This window comes from Puma concolor, chromosome D4 (genome assembly GCF_028749965.1).
Source record: "Puma concolor isolate L17-30 chromosome D4, mPumCon1.1.hap2, whole genome shotgun sequence".
NCBI classification, from domain to species: Eukaryota; Metazoa; Chordata; class Mammalia; order Carnivora; family Felidae; genus Puma; species Puma concolor.
The window spans coordinates 1,192,573-1,206,651 of record NC_141679.1 but is presented as its reverse complement, the minus strand read 5'-3'; the positions used below and the strand labels follow the sequence as shown (position 1 = coordinate 1,206,651).

Genomic DNA, 14,079 nt, shown 5'->3' with positions numbered 1-14,079 from the left:
AGGTGGGGGGACAGAGATAAGAGATGGGACAGAGGTGGGGGAAGGGACAGAGGTGGGGGAGGGAGAGATGGGGGGACAGAGGTGGGGGAGGGGACAGAGGTGGGGGCGGGACAGAGGTGGGGGAGGGACAGAGGTGGGGGAGGGACAGAGATAGGGATGGGACAGAGGTGGGGAGGGGACAGAAGTGGGGGGACAGAGATGAGGGAGGGGACAGAGGTGGGGGAGGAGACAGAGGTGGGGAGGGACAGAGATGAGGAAGTGGACAGAGATGGGGGAGGGGACAGAGATGGGGGAGGGGCAGAGGTGGGGGAGGGACAGAGGCAGGACAGGAGGCAGGCTGGTCAGTGGTGAGAAGGGAAGGGACCAGCAGAGCACAGGGCAGCCCTGGCCCTCATGCCCATCCCTTGTGACCCTGGTCTGCAATACAGAATTCGGGGAGGCTGTGTGAACAGTAACTGCACCAGAAAAGCAGGCGGTACAGAGGACTGCCCGCAATCGTGAGCGCGGGTCTGAGGGAAGCACAACACAGCCTGACCCCCCTTTCGCTGCTGACTCCCTCACCTAAAACTGTACCACCAGCAGGGGCCTGAGGAAGGGTCCTCTCCCACACTCCCTGCCTCCTGCCGTCGGGGCCCCGGACCCTGGGGGACCCCACCTGGCACGTGAGGGCTACCGGCCCCTCGGGCCCCCCGGACACGTGTAGATCTGTGGTGGGTGGACAGGGGTATGTGCGCCGCCCCTCCAAGAGCCAGGCCCGGGATGGGAGCTGTGAGCCTAGGAGCCTGTCCTCCTGCAGCCCAGGGGACCACGGGCTGGGGCCAGCCACCCCCGCCCAGAGGTTCTGCCCCCATGTGCCCTGCTCCAGGCTCCCTCCAGAGGCCTCCCTGCCCTTCAGAAGCTGCCCGACCTGGGCCTCAGGCCATTCTTCGCCACAGGAGGCTACCATTCCCAGGAGGGCTCCGGGCACCTCACTCGCAGCCATCAGGCCTTGTCCCGAACCCTTTCCACATCACCCTCCAACGTCCCCTCGTCCCCACTGACCAGGCCAGGCGCTTAAGACGCCCATGTGTCCCAGTGAACAGAGCCCCTCCCCTCCAGCACCCACACCACACACCTGTCCCTGAGAGCCCTGTGCCCCTGAAGAGCCCAGCACTCGCCCTGGCCGGCCGGTTGGCCTCTCCAGGGCCTCGGCTGCATGCTGTCCCCTGGGGGGCAGGATGGCTTCCTGTCGCTGCCTCAGCAAACAACACACGCCTCACGGCCAAGTCAAGGTGATCTACACAGGGCCGCTTCCTTCTGGGGCGCCTTGGAGAATCCGTCCCTCTGTCCACCTCCCAGAGGTCACCACATCCTGCTCTTGTAAGGATCCAGGACCTGCCCACCAGGCTGGTGTCACTGCTGCGACTTCAGCTCAGGAGGCTCCGTCGGCAAAGCGCGCTGCAGGCTCCGGACAGTGCCTCCCCCGGGTCAGACTCCCGGCCCCCCTCCACAGCCCCCAGGAAGGGTCCTCCCAGCCCCAGGCAGCAGGGGCTCCAGCCCACCCTCCCCCAGCAAAGGCGTCACCGTGGGGGTTCTGAGTGACCAATGGTGGAGGCCGTCTCCGACCTTACAGCCTTCAGGCTTCATGGGCCCGGGAGTCCCTGTGCCCCCAAGGACAAGTCAGCCCCTCCGGCTGCAGCCAGGACTCAATGAGACCAAGCATGGCAGCACGGGGCCTGTGAGCGCTCAGGAAATTGCCGCAGCTGTTATCACAACCATTAATAATTACACTCGCAGACGAAGGTCTCTGGAAACCCTCGTAACTCAACCTCCACCCAACTGCACCTATCCCAGCCCCACCCCCACTGTGTTCCCTCCCCCAAAGAGGCAACCTCGAAGAAACCCTTTGACAAAAGGCCATCAGCTGTGGCGCACCTGCCGGGAACACCCAGGAGCGTGGGGCCCCTGGCAGTTCCTGCCCCGCCCAAGGAGCAAGCCATTGCGACCCCAGTCCTCTGCTCCCGGACGCAGGGCAGCCTGAAAGGGCCCATCATCCCCACGGAAGCGCCCACAGGGCAGGCTGGCCTCTTCCCAGCCGCACCCCTAGGCCAGCAAGGGCCATCATCTTCAATGCGCACCCTGCCACATAACCAGCAGCCATCGAGCAGGGAGCCACTGCAACACCAGGCCCGGGGGGCAGGCGTGCGACACGTCGGCGGCAGTCCAGCCAAGCCCACCAGGGCCTGACCGTGCCGGCCGGGCGGTGACCCCCCTCTGTTGGGCGGCCAGGCGCCCATGCCAAGCCCCCGTGCCCCAGACCCCTCGGGACCTCTCCCCGGGGCCTGTGGCCAGGAGTCTGTCCCCGGCTGCATCTGCAGGGCAAGACCCCACTGTGACCTCTGGCCGGGCTCACGGCCCTGGAAGAGGCCCGGCCGGTTCCAGGTGGCAAGCTGGCAGCGGTGCGGTCTCAGCTCCACCTTGCCAGGCCGCACAGGGCCCTGCTCTGCTCACAGACACCAAGGGCCTGCCTCAAGAAACGGCCTCTGTGAGCCGCTCCAGGAAGCAGCCTGCAGGGCCAGAACGTTCCAGTGTCACCATCTCGCTCCCTCTGGGAACAGAGCAGGCCTTTGTCTGCCATTGTGGCAGTCATCAAATATTTACAGGGGCTCACGGCCCATTTCAGGCAGGCCGGCAGTGAGCCAAATGCCGGGCTTCCCGGACACACAGAGGTGCAGGTGATCGGGCGGCTGCCCCCTTCCCCAGGCCCGAGCGTGCCCACCGCGGCCTGGTCCTCGCTGGCTGCACACGGAGCCCAGGGCCGGCCGGGACCGGCCAGCCGTCCACGCCTGGGCCTCCAAGGGAGCCGGAAGCAGTGACGTGCGTGCGCGTCCACCCGGGTGGGCACACACACAGGCACCTCGTGCTGCGGAGGACCAGGGGGAGAGCAGCACGACGCCCACGCCCACCACAGCCTGCCTCTCGCCTGCAACATCCAAACGCAGCTGCCCCTGTGTCAGCAGCAGGCATGTGGTCCCACAGACCAGGGACCCCAGGCACGGTGGGAAAGGGACAGGAGGCCGGCCGGTACAGCCGGGCCGAGCGCCGAAGGGCATCCTGACGTGCACAGGAAACAGCACACACACCGTGCGGGCCACGTGTGGGTTCCAGGGCGCACGCCACCTCCCGGACAGCATGTGGGCACCCTGCCAGAGCCCAGGGCACACATCTGCACCCGGCGGGGCCCCGACGCCCTGACCGGCTTCCAGCAACGCTGCTTCTAAAACAACGAAGGCAGGGCACCTGGGTGACTCTGTCGGTTGCGTCCGACCTTGGCCCAGGTCATGATCTTGTGGTTGTAGGGTTCAAGTCCCACGTCGGGCTCTGTGCTGACAGCTCGGAGCCTGGCGCCTGCTTCAGATTCTGTGTCTCCCTCTCTCTTCGCCCCTCCTCCGTTCGCACTCTGTCTCTCTCGGTCTCTCTCTCTCTCTCTCAAACATAAATAAAACATTAAAAAAAAAAAAAAAAGAAAGAAAACGGAGCCACGAGCACAGCACCCTCAACCATTCCACATGTGCAGAATCCCACCTGCCCCCCTGTTTTAGGGGCGCCTGGGTGCCTCAGGTGGTTAGGCGTCCGACTTCAGCTCAGGTCATGCTCTCACCCTCTGTGGGTTTGAGCCCCACGTGGGGCTCTGTGCTGACAGCTCAGACCCTGGAGCCTGCTTCAGATTCTCTGTCTCCCTCTCTCTCTGCCCCTCCCCTGCTCACGCGCACATGCTCTCTCTCTCTCAAAAATAAGTAAATGTTAAAAAAATTAAGAAAGAAAAAACAAAAAACAAAACAAAACCATTCACTATTTTCACCTGCTTTTGCTTCATCTCATTTCTAGCTGATGTCCCTCAACTGGTCCACCCCATCCCTGGAGGGGGGCACCTCCCACTTTCGCTTAACTTTCCTTCCACAAAATGCACAGACCCCCCTCCCTCTCCAGCCCCGGGGAGCCTCCCTGCAGGCGCCCTGGGCACGCCATCCAGCAGGCATTCACCGACCTGCCACAGGCAGCCAGGAGGGACAGGAGGGAGCAGACAAGCCCCCAGGGACTGCACCCACACCAGCACATGGTGTAGGTAGGGCAAGCGGTCCACTGGTGTCCAAAGGCCAGGAATCCCATCCACAGGTATCCAGGGATGCCCCACCTCATGCCCCCCAGCACCCCCTGCCAGGGTCTCTGCCCTACCCCTCCCAACCCCAAATCACTCACAGGAGCACGCCTACAGTAACAGACAAACCCCGGTGTTCTCCGTCCCCCCATGGTCACACCAGCCCTCCTGGCCTCCCTCCCCCTTCCCGCGTGGCCGCTCCAGGGTCAGGGCTGCACGGCGCCCCCACGCCTGTGCCACGAGACCTCGCCTAGAACCTCAAACGTCCAGTTCAGCGGTGGCTGTCACAGGAAGAGAACACTCTGGCTGGGATGCTCCCAAGGAAACGTCGAGAAGCCTGCCAAAGGACAGACGGCCACCACCCCTGGCAGCTTCTGTCCCTCAAGCACCCCAACAGTCCATGTGACAAGACAGCCCCATGTCGTGCTAGAGGAACACACGCTAGTGTGGCTCACACACATGTCAGGGCGAGGTGGGGTGTGGTCTGTGTCCCCAGCACCCAAAAACATGCAGCCCTCTAGACCATTCCATCAGGTCCCCTAGGACCAAGCCCTGCTCTGCCTGCGGCCGTCCAGAGCCAGGCCTGGGGAACCTGCTCCCCTCTAGGAGCACAGGACGGCCCAATGGCCTGGGGCCCCTCAGGCTGCGGACAAACGATGACTCTGTGGTCCCCGCAGGTGGGTCACTGGTATCGCAAGGCGTAGGAGGACAGCGTTTCCCTAAACCCAAGCAAAGGGGGCCCCCAAAGCCCCCCAGTGCTGGCAGCTCTGCCCGGCCCCTGCCCCACCCCCTCTCCCCCTAGACTCTGCAATGCTTCCTCCGAGACAACCAAATACTCTCTCTCGCTCAACACTCGAAGGAGAAGAAACCCTGGGAACCTGTCCAGGCAGATGTCAGGGGACTGCTGGTGGCCAACCTAGCAAGGTGACTTCCCAGCTTGAAGGCACAGCACGGGGGCCCCAACAACAGCCAGGCTGAGGAGCTTCACCCACAGGGCACAAGAGAAGACACCCGGATTTATCAGCCACTCCCCCCGACACCCCCCCACCCCACCGCCTGCACCCAGCCACGGGCAGGGCCGGGGCTAAGCCCACCCTGAGCTCGCCCCTGGGGACAGGGGAGGCTGGTGGCCCCCTCACCCCTGAGGCGGGTTCTCGCCAAAGCTGGGGCAGGTAGGGGACGCAGGCTGTCCGTGGTGAGTGATTCACCATCACTGCACACGCTAGTCAGACGCTCCAGTCATGACTTTGCAAAAATACCAAAGAACATGAAAAAGAGGAAGAAGGGCAGGTGCCCAGGTGAACACCACTGTGTCACAGGAAGGGGCCCGGGGCAGGTTTCAGCATCAGTCACATCATGACCTTCCTAGGATCTCACGTGCTGGAAGTACCCCAGCAGTGGCCTCCCTATCTGTCCTACAGCCCCTGCCCACTGCAGGGGCCCAGGGCTGGCCCACAGAGGGGGTGGAGCGAACAGGACCACCAGGCAGCCCCCACCCCGACCCCCGCAGGGCCTCTTTCTCCTGCAGGGGAAATTCATGGAGCTGGGGTCCCCCCAGGGGCTCAGGAGCTCAGGGGACAGCAAGTCACCTCAAACAGGGGGCCGGCCGCTCGGGGATGGCAGGAGGCCTGCAGCCCTGAGCCCCAGGACTACCACGCCCACACCCCAGCTCCCCCGAGGCAGCCCCAGCAGCCTATTTCAGGCCCCGGCTCCGCCTCCAACTGCCCACTGGGAAGGGGACTAACGTGATCAGATTTGTCTTTCCAAAAGCCTGGAAGGTTCCAGCTGGAGTGTCCCTCGACTCTGAGGCCACAGGTCAGACACCGTGGGGGCCGCAGAGTAGCCGCTCTGCAGAGTCCCCTCTCCATCTCGTGACACGGACCCGCCACCACCAAGAGGCCCCAGCATGTGTGCCCGCGGGCGCCAGCCTGACCTGCCTCTGTGACCAGCACCAGCATCACCACCACGGCGAGTCCCAGAGACGCAGCCTGAGGCCGTGCGGAAGCCTGGAGGCCCGCAGCCCAGCGTCTGTGGGATAAAAAGGCAGTGCCTCCGGAGATTCAAAAACAGTGATAAAAGGGGCGCCCAAGGGGCTCAGTCGGTCAAGCTTCTGACTCCCGCCTTCGGCCCAGGTCATGATGTCACAGTTCAAGGGATCGAGCCCCGGGTCCGGGCTCTGCACCGACAGTGCAGAGTCTACCTGGGAGTCTCGGTCTCTATCTCTCTGCCCCTCCCGGCTTGCACCTGCACACCCGTTCTCTTCCAAGATAAATAAATACACTTAAAAAAAAAAAAAAAAAAAAAGAGCGGAAGGATCGTCCTGGATGAAAACTAACACGACAAGCACAGGCAGCTCACGACTCCCGACCGGATCCAAACGGGAAAACCGTCAGCACTGCTGGGAAGCACAGCCCACGTGAGACACGTGGCTAACGGCATGCAAGTCAGGTGGGAGCGTGACACAGAGCAGTGGTCCTGTGGGCACACGAGCGGCGCTCAGGGCACGGTGGCCACAGGCCAGGTGAATCGTGGGCAGAACTCCAGCGATACGGCACATGCAGCGAGACGCGAACACCTGGCAGCCCAACTCTCCCAAGTTTTTCCAGAGAAAACGTCTGCGGGAAAGCGAACGCTGGGTCGCTGGCAGAGAGGAGGCGGCTCTCATGAGGGGAGAGAGCAGTGCGGGGCTGCCGGTGGCAGGCGGGGACGCAGTCCCGCGGCAGGAGGAGCAGGCAGCCCCCCAGGTGCCCACAGCAGAGGGCGCGGTGGGCGCGGTGCCGGTGAGACAGGCCTGGGCGGAGGGCCCCACCGCACGCAGGCCCCAGCAGTGCCTGGCAGACACCAGGTAACCACGGCAGACACAGGCAGGCGCCCCTCACAGCCTGACACCCCCCCCCCCCCAACAAAACCCACCGCCCCAGCCCCAGGAACACACCAAAATCCATGCACACCAGCAGGTCTGGTCTTTCCCAGACTCCCACGCATTTCCCCAGATGCCCTTCCGGCCAGCCGTGCCCTTCCACTCTGGCCTGGGGGACCAAGGTCTTTTACTGGTAAACGGTTTCCTTCGTGGATTACAATACGAACTCCCACCTGCCCGCCTGCTTCCTGCTCTCACACACGGCTGTGCCGCCTGAAGCTATGGCACCCTTTTTGCACCATGAGGCAGCGGGCCTGCGGACAAGTCCAACATGGCTGAGGAGAGCAGAAGACGGGAAAGCGCCACTGTCCCTGCCGACACTGCTAAGCCACGAGGGCCCTTGCCTGGCCTACGTCTCAGATTCTGGGAATGATGACAAGTCTGCATTGCTCAGCCACACTCGGTTCACAGCTGAGAATTCTCCAAGCTCATCCGCTCGTGAGCAACAGCCAGGAGAGCAGCGACCCTGGGGGGGGAAGAGTAGACACCGGGGAGCATGGGTTCCTCCCCACAGCATCCAGCCAGAGACAGGTGGGGATCCCAAGGGCCATGTTCCATGCCTAGCTCTCAGCACTGCCGACGGCACCACCAATGAATCCGGCGGAAGCCCCCATGGTGTTTGCCACAGGGCCAAGGCGTTCTATGCGGACATCCACATCTCAACCAGTATTTGGCTGCCACGCCGCTCCCCAGAGCCTGTCCTGCTCCCATGAAGCAGTGGGGAAAGAAAAGAAAAGAAAAGAAAAGAAAAGAAAAGAAAAGAAAAGAAAAGAAAAGAAAAGAAAAGAAAAGAAAAGAAAAGAAAAGAGAAGAGAAGAGAAAAGAAGAGAGGAGAAGAGAAGAGAAAAGAGGAGAGGAGAGGAGAGGAAAAGGAAAAGGAAAAGAAAGGAAAGGAAAGGAAAGGAAAGGGAAAAGGAAGGAAAAGAAAAGGAAAGAAGAGAGGAGAGGAGAGGAAAAGGAAAAGGGAAAGGAAAAGAAAAAAGAAAAGAAAGGGAAAAAAAGGAAAGGAAAGGGAAAGGAAAGGAAAAGGAAAAGGAAAAGGAAAAGGAAAAGGAAAAAGGAAGGAAAGGAAAGGGAAAAGAAAGGAAAAGAAAAGAAAGGAAAAGAAAACGAAAAAAGAGAGGAGAGGAGAGGAAAAGGAAAAGGGAAAGGAAAAGAAAATAGAAAAGAAAGGGAAAAAAAGGAAAGGAAAGGAAAAGGAAAAGGAAAAGGAAAAGGAAAAGGAAAAGGAAAAAGGAAAGGCCTCCTACACCCCCTTGAGAGCTTCACGACACCATGGGTGTTTTAAAGGCCCTGAGAAGTACTGCAACAGCAATGCCTGCCTGACCCAGCACTCCCCATCAGGGAAGAAACCTAGGCCATGCCACCAGGCACTGCCTCACTGTGTGAGCTACCCCCTCCCCACCCCAAGCCTCCTCGTCTGCAAAAGCAGAGTCCCCAAATCTCTTTAGGTGGTTCCAAAGACCCAATGAGCTCACAGGTGGTCTAGGAGTCCAAAAAAGTCCTTCCCGCCCACTCTCTGCATGCGGCCAGCTGACAGCCACGCTCAGATCTCTCTGCAGAGGACAACCCCAGCCAAGGCAGCCTTCTGGAGAACACTGGGGCCCGAAGTACCAAGCCTCGCCCAGTACCCCACTCAGCCCCAGCAGCTCCTCTGCCCAAGGGTCTGGGCGGGGCTCATACCATGACATCTTCATTTCTGGAGCCACTGTGGAGAGATCTCCCTCCCGAACCCTGTGGGAAATATGCCCAGCTCATGGGGAGGCAGGCATGACAGGGACCACATGTCTGGGCCCTCCCAGCACCAACACCCCGGGACAGACACTCAGGGAGCCCATAACCCAGAGCTACCTCTCTGGGGCCTAGAACACTCGGTCCAGCCCGGCTTCCCCCACACGGCCAGCATGGCTGAGAACTTTCTAGAACAGCAAACAAAATCAGTAATGAACCCTGAAACATAGCCTCTCCTTGAAAAGACAGCATTAAAGGATTATTTATACATTTATCTATTGGGGGGGGGCAAGGGTGGGGGGAGAGAGAGAATCCCAAGCAGGTTCTGTGCTGATAACTCCCGATGGGGGCTCAATCCCATGACCCTGGGATCATGACCTCAGCCGAAATCAAGAGGCAGACACTCAATCAACTGAGCCACCCAGGTGCTCCTAAAAGACCCTTTAGAAACAAAAAGATTTTAAAACCTGGGACACCCCTGTGAATGCCACTGCAGTTGTAGAGTGCACGTACGTGTGGGAACGAGAGCCCAGGGAGAACAGGCACATCGCCGGAATTCGGAGCGGGGTGTTCCGTATCTGCAAGCTGCTTTAACGTGGCTGTAACCGTGGCTTTTTTAAACTGACAGACTATTTCTTAGAGAGGTTCTAGGTTTACAGAAAGATTTAGCAGAAAGTACAGAATTCTCACCTACTCCCTTACGACCCCCACTCAGCCTCCTCTTATTAGCTGCACGGGGCACTTGATTGTAACTGATGCGGCAGGATGGATACATTATTAACTAGAGTCTATAGTTCACGTGTCAGGGTTCATTCCTGGCGGGTTACGTTCGGTGCTTTGGACAAATGTATTAGGACACTCATCACAGGATCACACAGAGTAGTGACACGGCCTCCAATTGCCCTGTGCTGCCCCCATTCACCCCCCACCCAACCCCCAGGAACCACCAACTCTTTACTGGCTCCACAACTGTGCCTTTTTCCGGAACTCACAGTTGGAATCACACAGTATGGAGCCTTCTCGAACTGGCTTCTTTCACTTAGTAATACGCGTTTAAGATTCGTTTCTGCCATGGGGCGCCTGGGTGGCGCAGTCGGTTAAGCGTCCGACTTCAGCCAGGTCACGATCTCGCGGTCCGCGAGTTCGAGCCCCGCGTCAGGCTCTGGGCTGATGGCTCAGAGCCTGGAGCCTATTTCCGATTCTGTGTCTCCCTCTCTCTCTGCCCCTCCCCCGTTCATGCTCTGTCTCTCTCTGTCCCAAAAATAAATAAACGTTGAAAAAAAAAAAATTTAAAAAAAAGATTCGTTTCTGCCTTTTCATGACTTAATAACTCATTTCTTTCCAGCACTGAGTAATATCCCCTTGTCTGGAGGGACACAGGGTATCTGTCCATCCCCCGCTGAAGGACATCTTGGATGCTCCCAAGCTTTTGGTAAAGCCGCTGCAGACATGGCGTGCGGGTTTTGTGTAGATAGCAGTTTTTAGCTTGTTCAGGTCAACACCTCGGGTTCGCTCGGCGGATCGAATGGGAAGAGCGTGTTCAGGTTTGTAAGCAGCAGCCCTCCCAGGCTTCCCCGCTCTGCGTTCCCTGCAGCTGTGACCGGGCGCTCCCGCAGCTGTGTGCCCTCACCAGCACATGTTGTTCAGTGCTCTGGATTTCGGCCCTTCTAGATGTGCAGTGGAATCTAGTTTTAATTTGCATTTTCTTGGTGACGAGTGATGTGGAGCATGCTTCTTCGCGGTGTGTGCGTCTCCTATGGGGAGGTGTCTGTGGCCCGTTTTAGTCAGGTTGTTTGTTCTCTAATTGTTGAGTTTTAGGGATTCTTGGTATGTTAAGATTTTTTTTCATAGATTGTGCCCTTGCTTTGTATTTAAAATGTCACTGCCAAGAGTATCACCTTGATACCAAAACCAGATAAAGACACAACAAAAGGGGCGCCTGGGTGGCTCAAACATCCGGCTTCAGCTCATGGTCATGATCTCATGGGTTGTGAGTTTGAGCCCCACGTCGGGCTCTGTGCTGACAGCTCAGAGCCTGGAGCCTGCTTCGGATTCTGTCTCTCTCTCTCTCTCTCTCCCCCCCCCCCCCACTTGTGCTCTGTCTCCCCCCCCCTCTGAAAAATAAAAAAAATAAATAAATAAATAAAATGTAAGAAAAAAAAAAAAGACACAACAAAACAAGAGAACTACAGGCCAATATCCCTGATGGACACAGATGCAAAAATCCACCACAAAATACTAGCAAACCAAAACCAACAATACATTTTTAAAAATCATGCACCATGATCAAGTGGAATTTATTCCTGGTTTGCAAGAGTGGTTCGGTATTTGCAAAACAATGAACGTGATACATTACATCAATAAGAGAAAAGGTAAGAGATCGTCTCAACAGATGTAGAAAAAGCACCTGACAAAGTACAGCATCCATTCTTGATAAAAACTCCCAACAAGGGGCGCCTGGGTGGCTCAGGTGGCTGAGTGTCCCACTTGGGCTCAGGTCATGATCTCACAGTTCATGGGTTCGAACCCCATGTCAGGCTCACTGCTGTCAGCACAGAGCCTGCTTCAGGTCCTCTGTCCCCCCCTCTCTCTGCCCATCCCATGCTCATGCTCTCTCTTTCAAAGATAAATACACATTTAAAATAAAACCCTCAACAAAGTAGGTTTAGAAGGAACGTACCTCAGGGCACCTGGGTGGCTCAGTAGGTTGAGCATCTGACTGAGCATCAGGTCATAATCTCACAGTTCGTGGGTTCCAGCTCCACATCTGTGCTGATAGCTCAGAGCCCAGAACCTACTTCAGATTCTATGTCTCCCTCTCTCTGCCCTTCCCCTGCTCATGCTCTCTCTCTCTCAAAACTAAATAAACATTTTAAAAAGTTTTTTTAAATTTTTTTTTTTTTCAACGTTTATTTATTTTTGGGACAGAGAGAGACAGAGCATGAACGGGGGAGGGGCAGAGAGAGAGGGAGACACAGAATCGGAAACAGGCTCCAGGCTCTGAGCCATCAGCCCAGAGCCCGACGCGGGGCTCGAACTCACAGACCGTGAGATCGTGACCTGGTTGAAGTCGGCCGCTTAACCGACTGCGCCACCCAGGCGCCCCTAAAAAGTTTTTTTAAAAAAGGAACATGCCTTAACTATACATATACATGTGTGTGTGTACGTATATATACATATATATACTTATATGCACACACATGTGTGTGTATATGCATATGTACATATCTTTCAAAACCCCACAGCTAACATATTCAATGGTTTAAAACAGGGAGTGCTTCCCTCTAAGGCCAGGAACAAGACACGGATGTCCACTCTCACCACTTTTATTCAACACAGGAAGTCCTAGCCTCAGCAATCAGGCAAGAAAAAGAAATAAAACGCATCCAATCTGGTAAGAAAGAAATAAAACTTTCACTGTTTGCAGGTGACATGATACTATACACAGAATTCCTAAAGACTCCACCAAAAAACTACTAGAACTGATAAACGAATTCAGTGAAGTCACAGGATACAAAATTAATACACAGAAATCGGATACATTTCTATACACTAAGTAGCAAGAGAGAAATTAAGAAAACAATCCCATTTACAATTGCACCAAAAATAATAAGATGCCTAGGAATAAACCTAACCAAGGAGGTGAAAGACCTGTCCTCTGAAAACTATAGAACACTGATGAAGGAAACCGAAGACATCACAAAGAACTCGAAAAATAGGACGCCCAGGTGGCTCTGTTGATCAAGCGTCCGACTTCGGCTCAAGACATGATCTCACAGCTCATGAGTTCAAGCCCCGCATCAGGCTCTCTGCTGTCAGCACTGAGCTTGCTTCAGTTCCTGTTCTCTCTCTCTCTTTCTGCCCCATCCAAGCTCATGTTTTCGGTCTCAAAAATAAATAAAAACATAAAAAAAAAAAAAAAAAAAGACCTGGAAAGACAGGATGTCCCCGTGGCTCAGGTGGTTGAGCGTCTGATGCTTAACTTCAGCTCATGGTCATAGGATCAAGCCCAGTGTCGGGCTCGGCACTGAACGTGGACCTGCTTGGGATTCTCTCTCTCCCTCTCTGCCCCACGCCCACTCACGTGCACCCACTCTCTCACACACGCTCTCTCTCAAAATAAATAATAAAGAACAAAAAAGGAATGGAAAGACATACCGTGCTTATGGACTGGAAGAACAAATATTGTTAAAATGTCTGTATTACCCAAAGCAATCTACACATTTAATTCAATCTCTACCAAAAAACCACCAGCATTTTTTTTCAGAGCTAAAGAAACAATCCTAAAATTTGTATGGAACCACAAAAGACCTTAAAGAACCAAAGCAATTTTGAAAAAGAAAAGCAAAGTATCACAATTCCAAATATTACAAAACCATAGTGATCAAAACAGTATGGTACTGGCACAAAAAACAGAGACGTAGATCAGTGGAACGGAACAGAAAACCCAGAAATAAGCCTACAATTATGTGGTCAACTAACTTTCAATAAAGGACACAAGAACATACAATGGGAAAAGGACAGTTTCTTCAAAAAATGGTGTTGGGAAAAGTGCACAGCTATACACAAAACAATGAAACTGCATCCTTTCTTACACCACACACAAAAACAAACTCAAAATGGATTAAAGACCTACAGGTAAGACCTGGAAACACAAAAATCCTAGAAGAGAGCACAGGCAGTAAGTTCTCTGACATCAGCCATAGCAACCTTTTCCTAGACATGTCTCTGGAGAGAAGGGGAAAAAAGCAAAGATAAACTATTGGGACTACATCAAAATAAAAGGCTTCTGGGACACCTAGGTGGCTCAGTCAGTTAAGTGTCCAAGTCTTGATCTCGGCTCAGGTCATGATCTCAAGGTTTTGTGAGTTTGAGTCCCACATTCGGCTCTGTGCTGGCAGCGTGGAGCCTGCTTGGGATTCTGTCTCTTCTATGCCTCTCTGTCTCTCTCAAAATAAACACTAAAATTTTTAAAATTAAAACAAAAAGCTTCTGCAGAGCAAAGAAAACCAACAAATCTAAAAGGCAATCTACTGAATGGGAGAAGATATTTACAAATGACATATCGGATCAAGGGTTAGTATCCAAAATATGTGAAGAAGTTAGACAACTCAACACCCAAAAAACAAACAACCCAATTACAAATGGGCAGAAAACAGGAACAGCTATTTCTCCAAAGAAGACATCCAGATGGCTAAGAGACACATGAAATCATCTCAACATCGCTCATCATCAGGGAAACACAAGTGAAAACCACAATAAGCTATTGCCTCACACCTGTCAGAATGGC

The 14,079-nt window shown here is 55.3% G+C and overlaps 1 protein-coding gene across 10 annotated transcripts in view; it reads right to left on the bottom strand.

The window, feature by feature from the left end:
- The window catches only part of WNK2 (WNK lysine deficient protein kinase 2), a 134,250-nt gene that overhangs the window by 112,271 nt on the left and 7,900 nt on the right, over window positions 1-14,079 (bottom strand). The window lies entirely within an intron of this gene.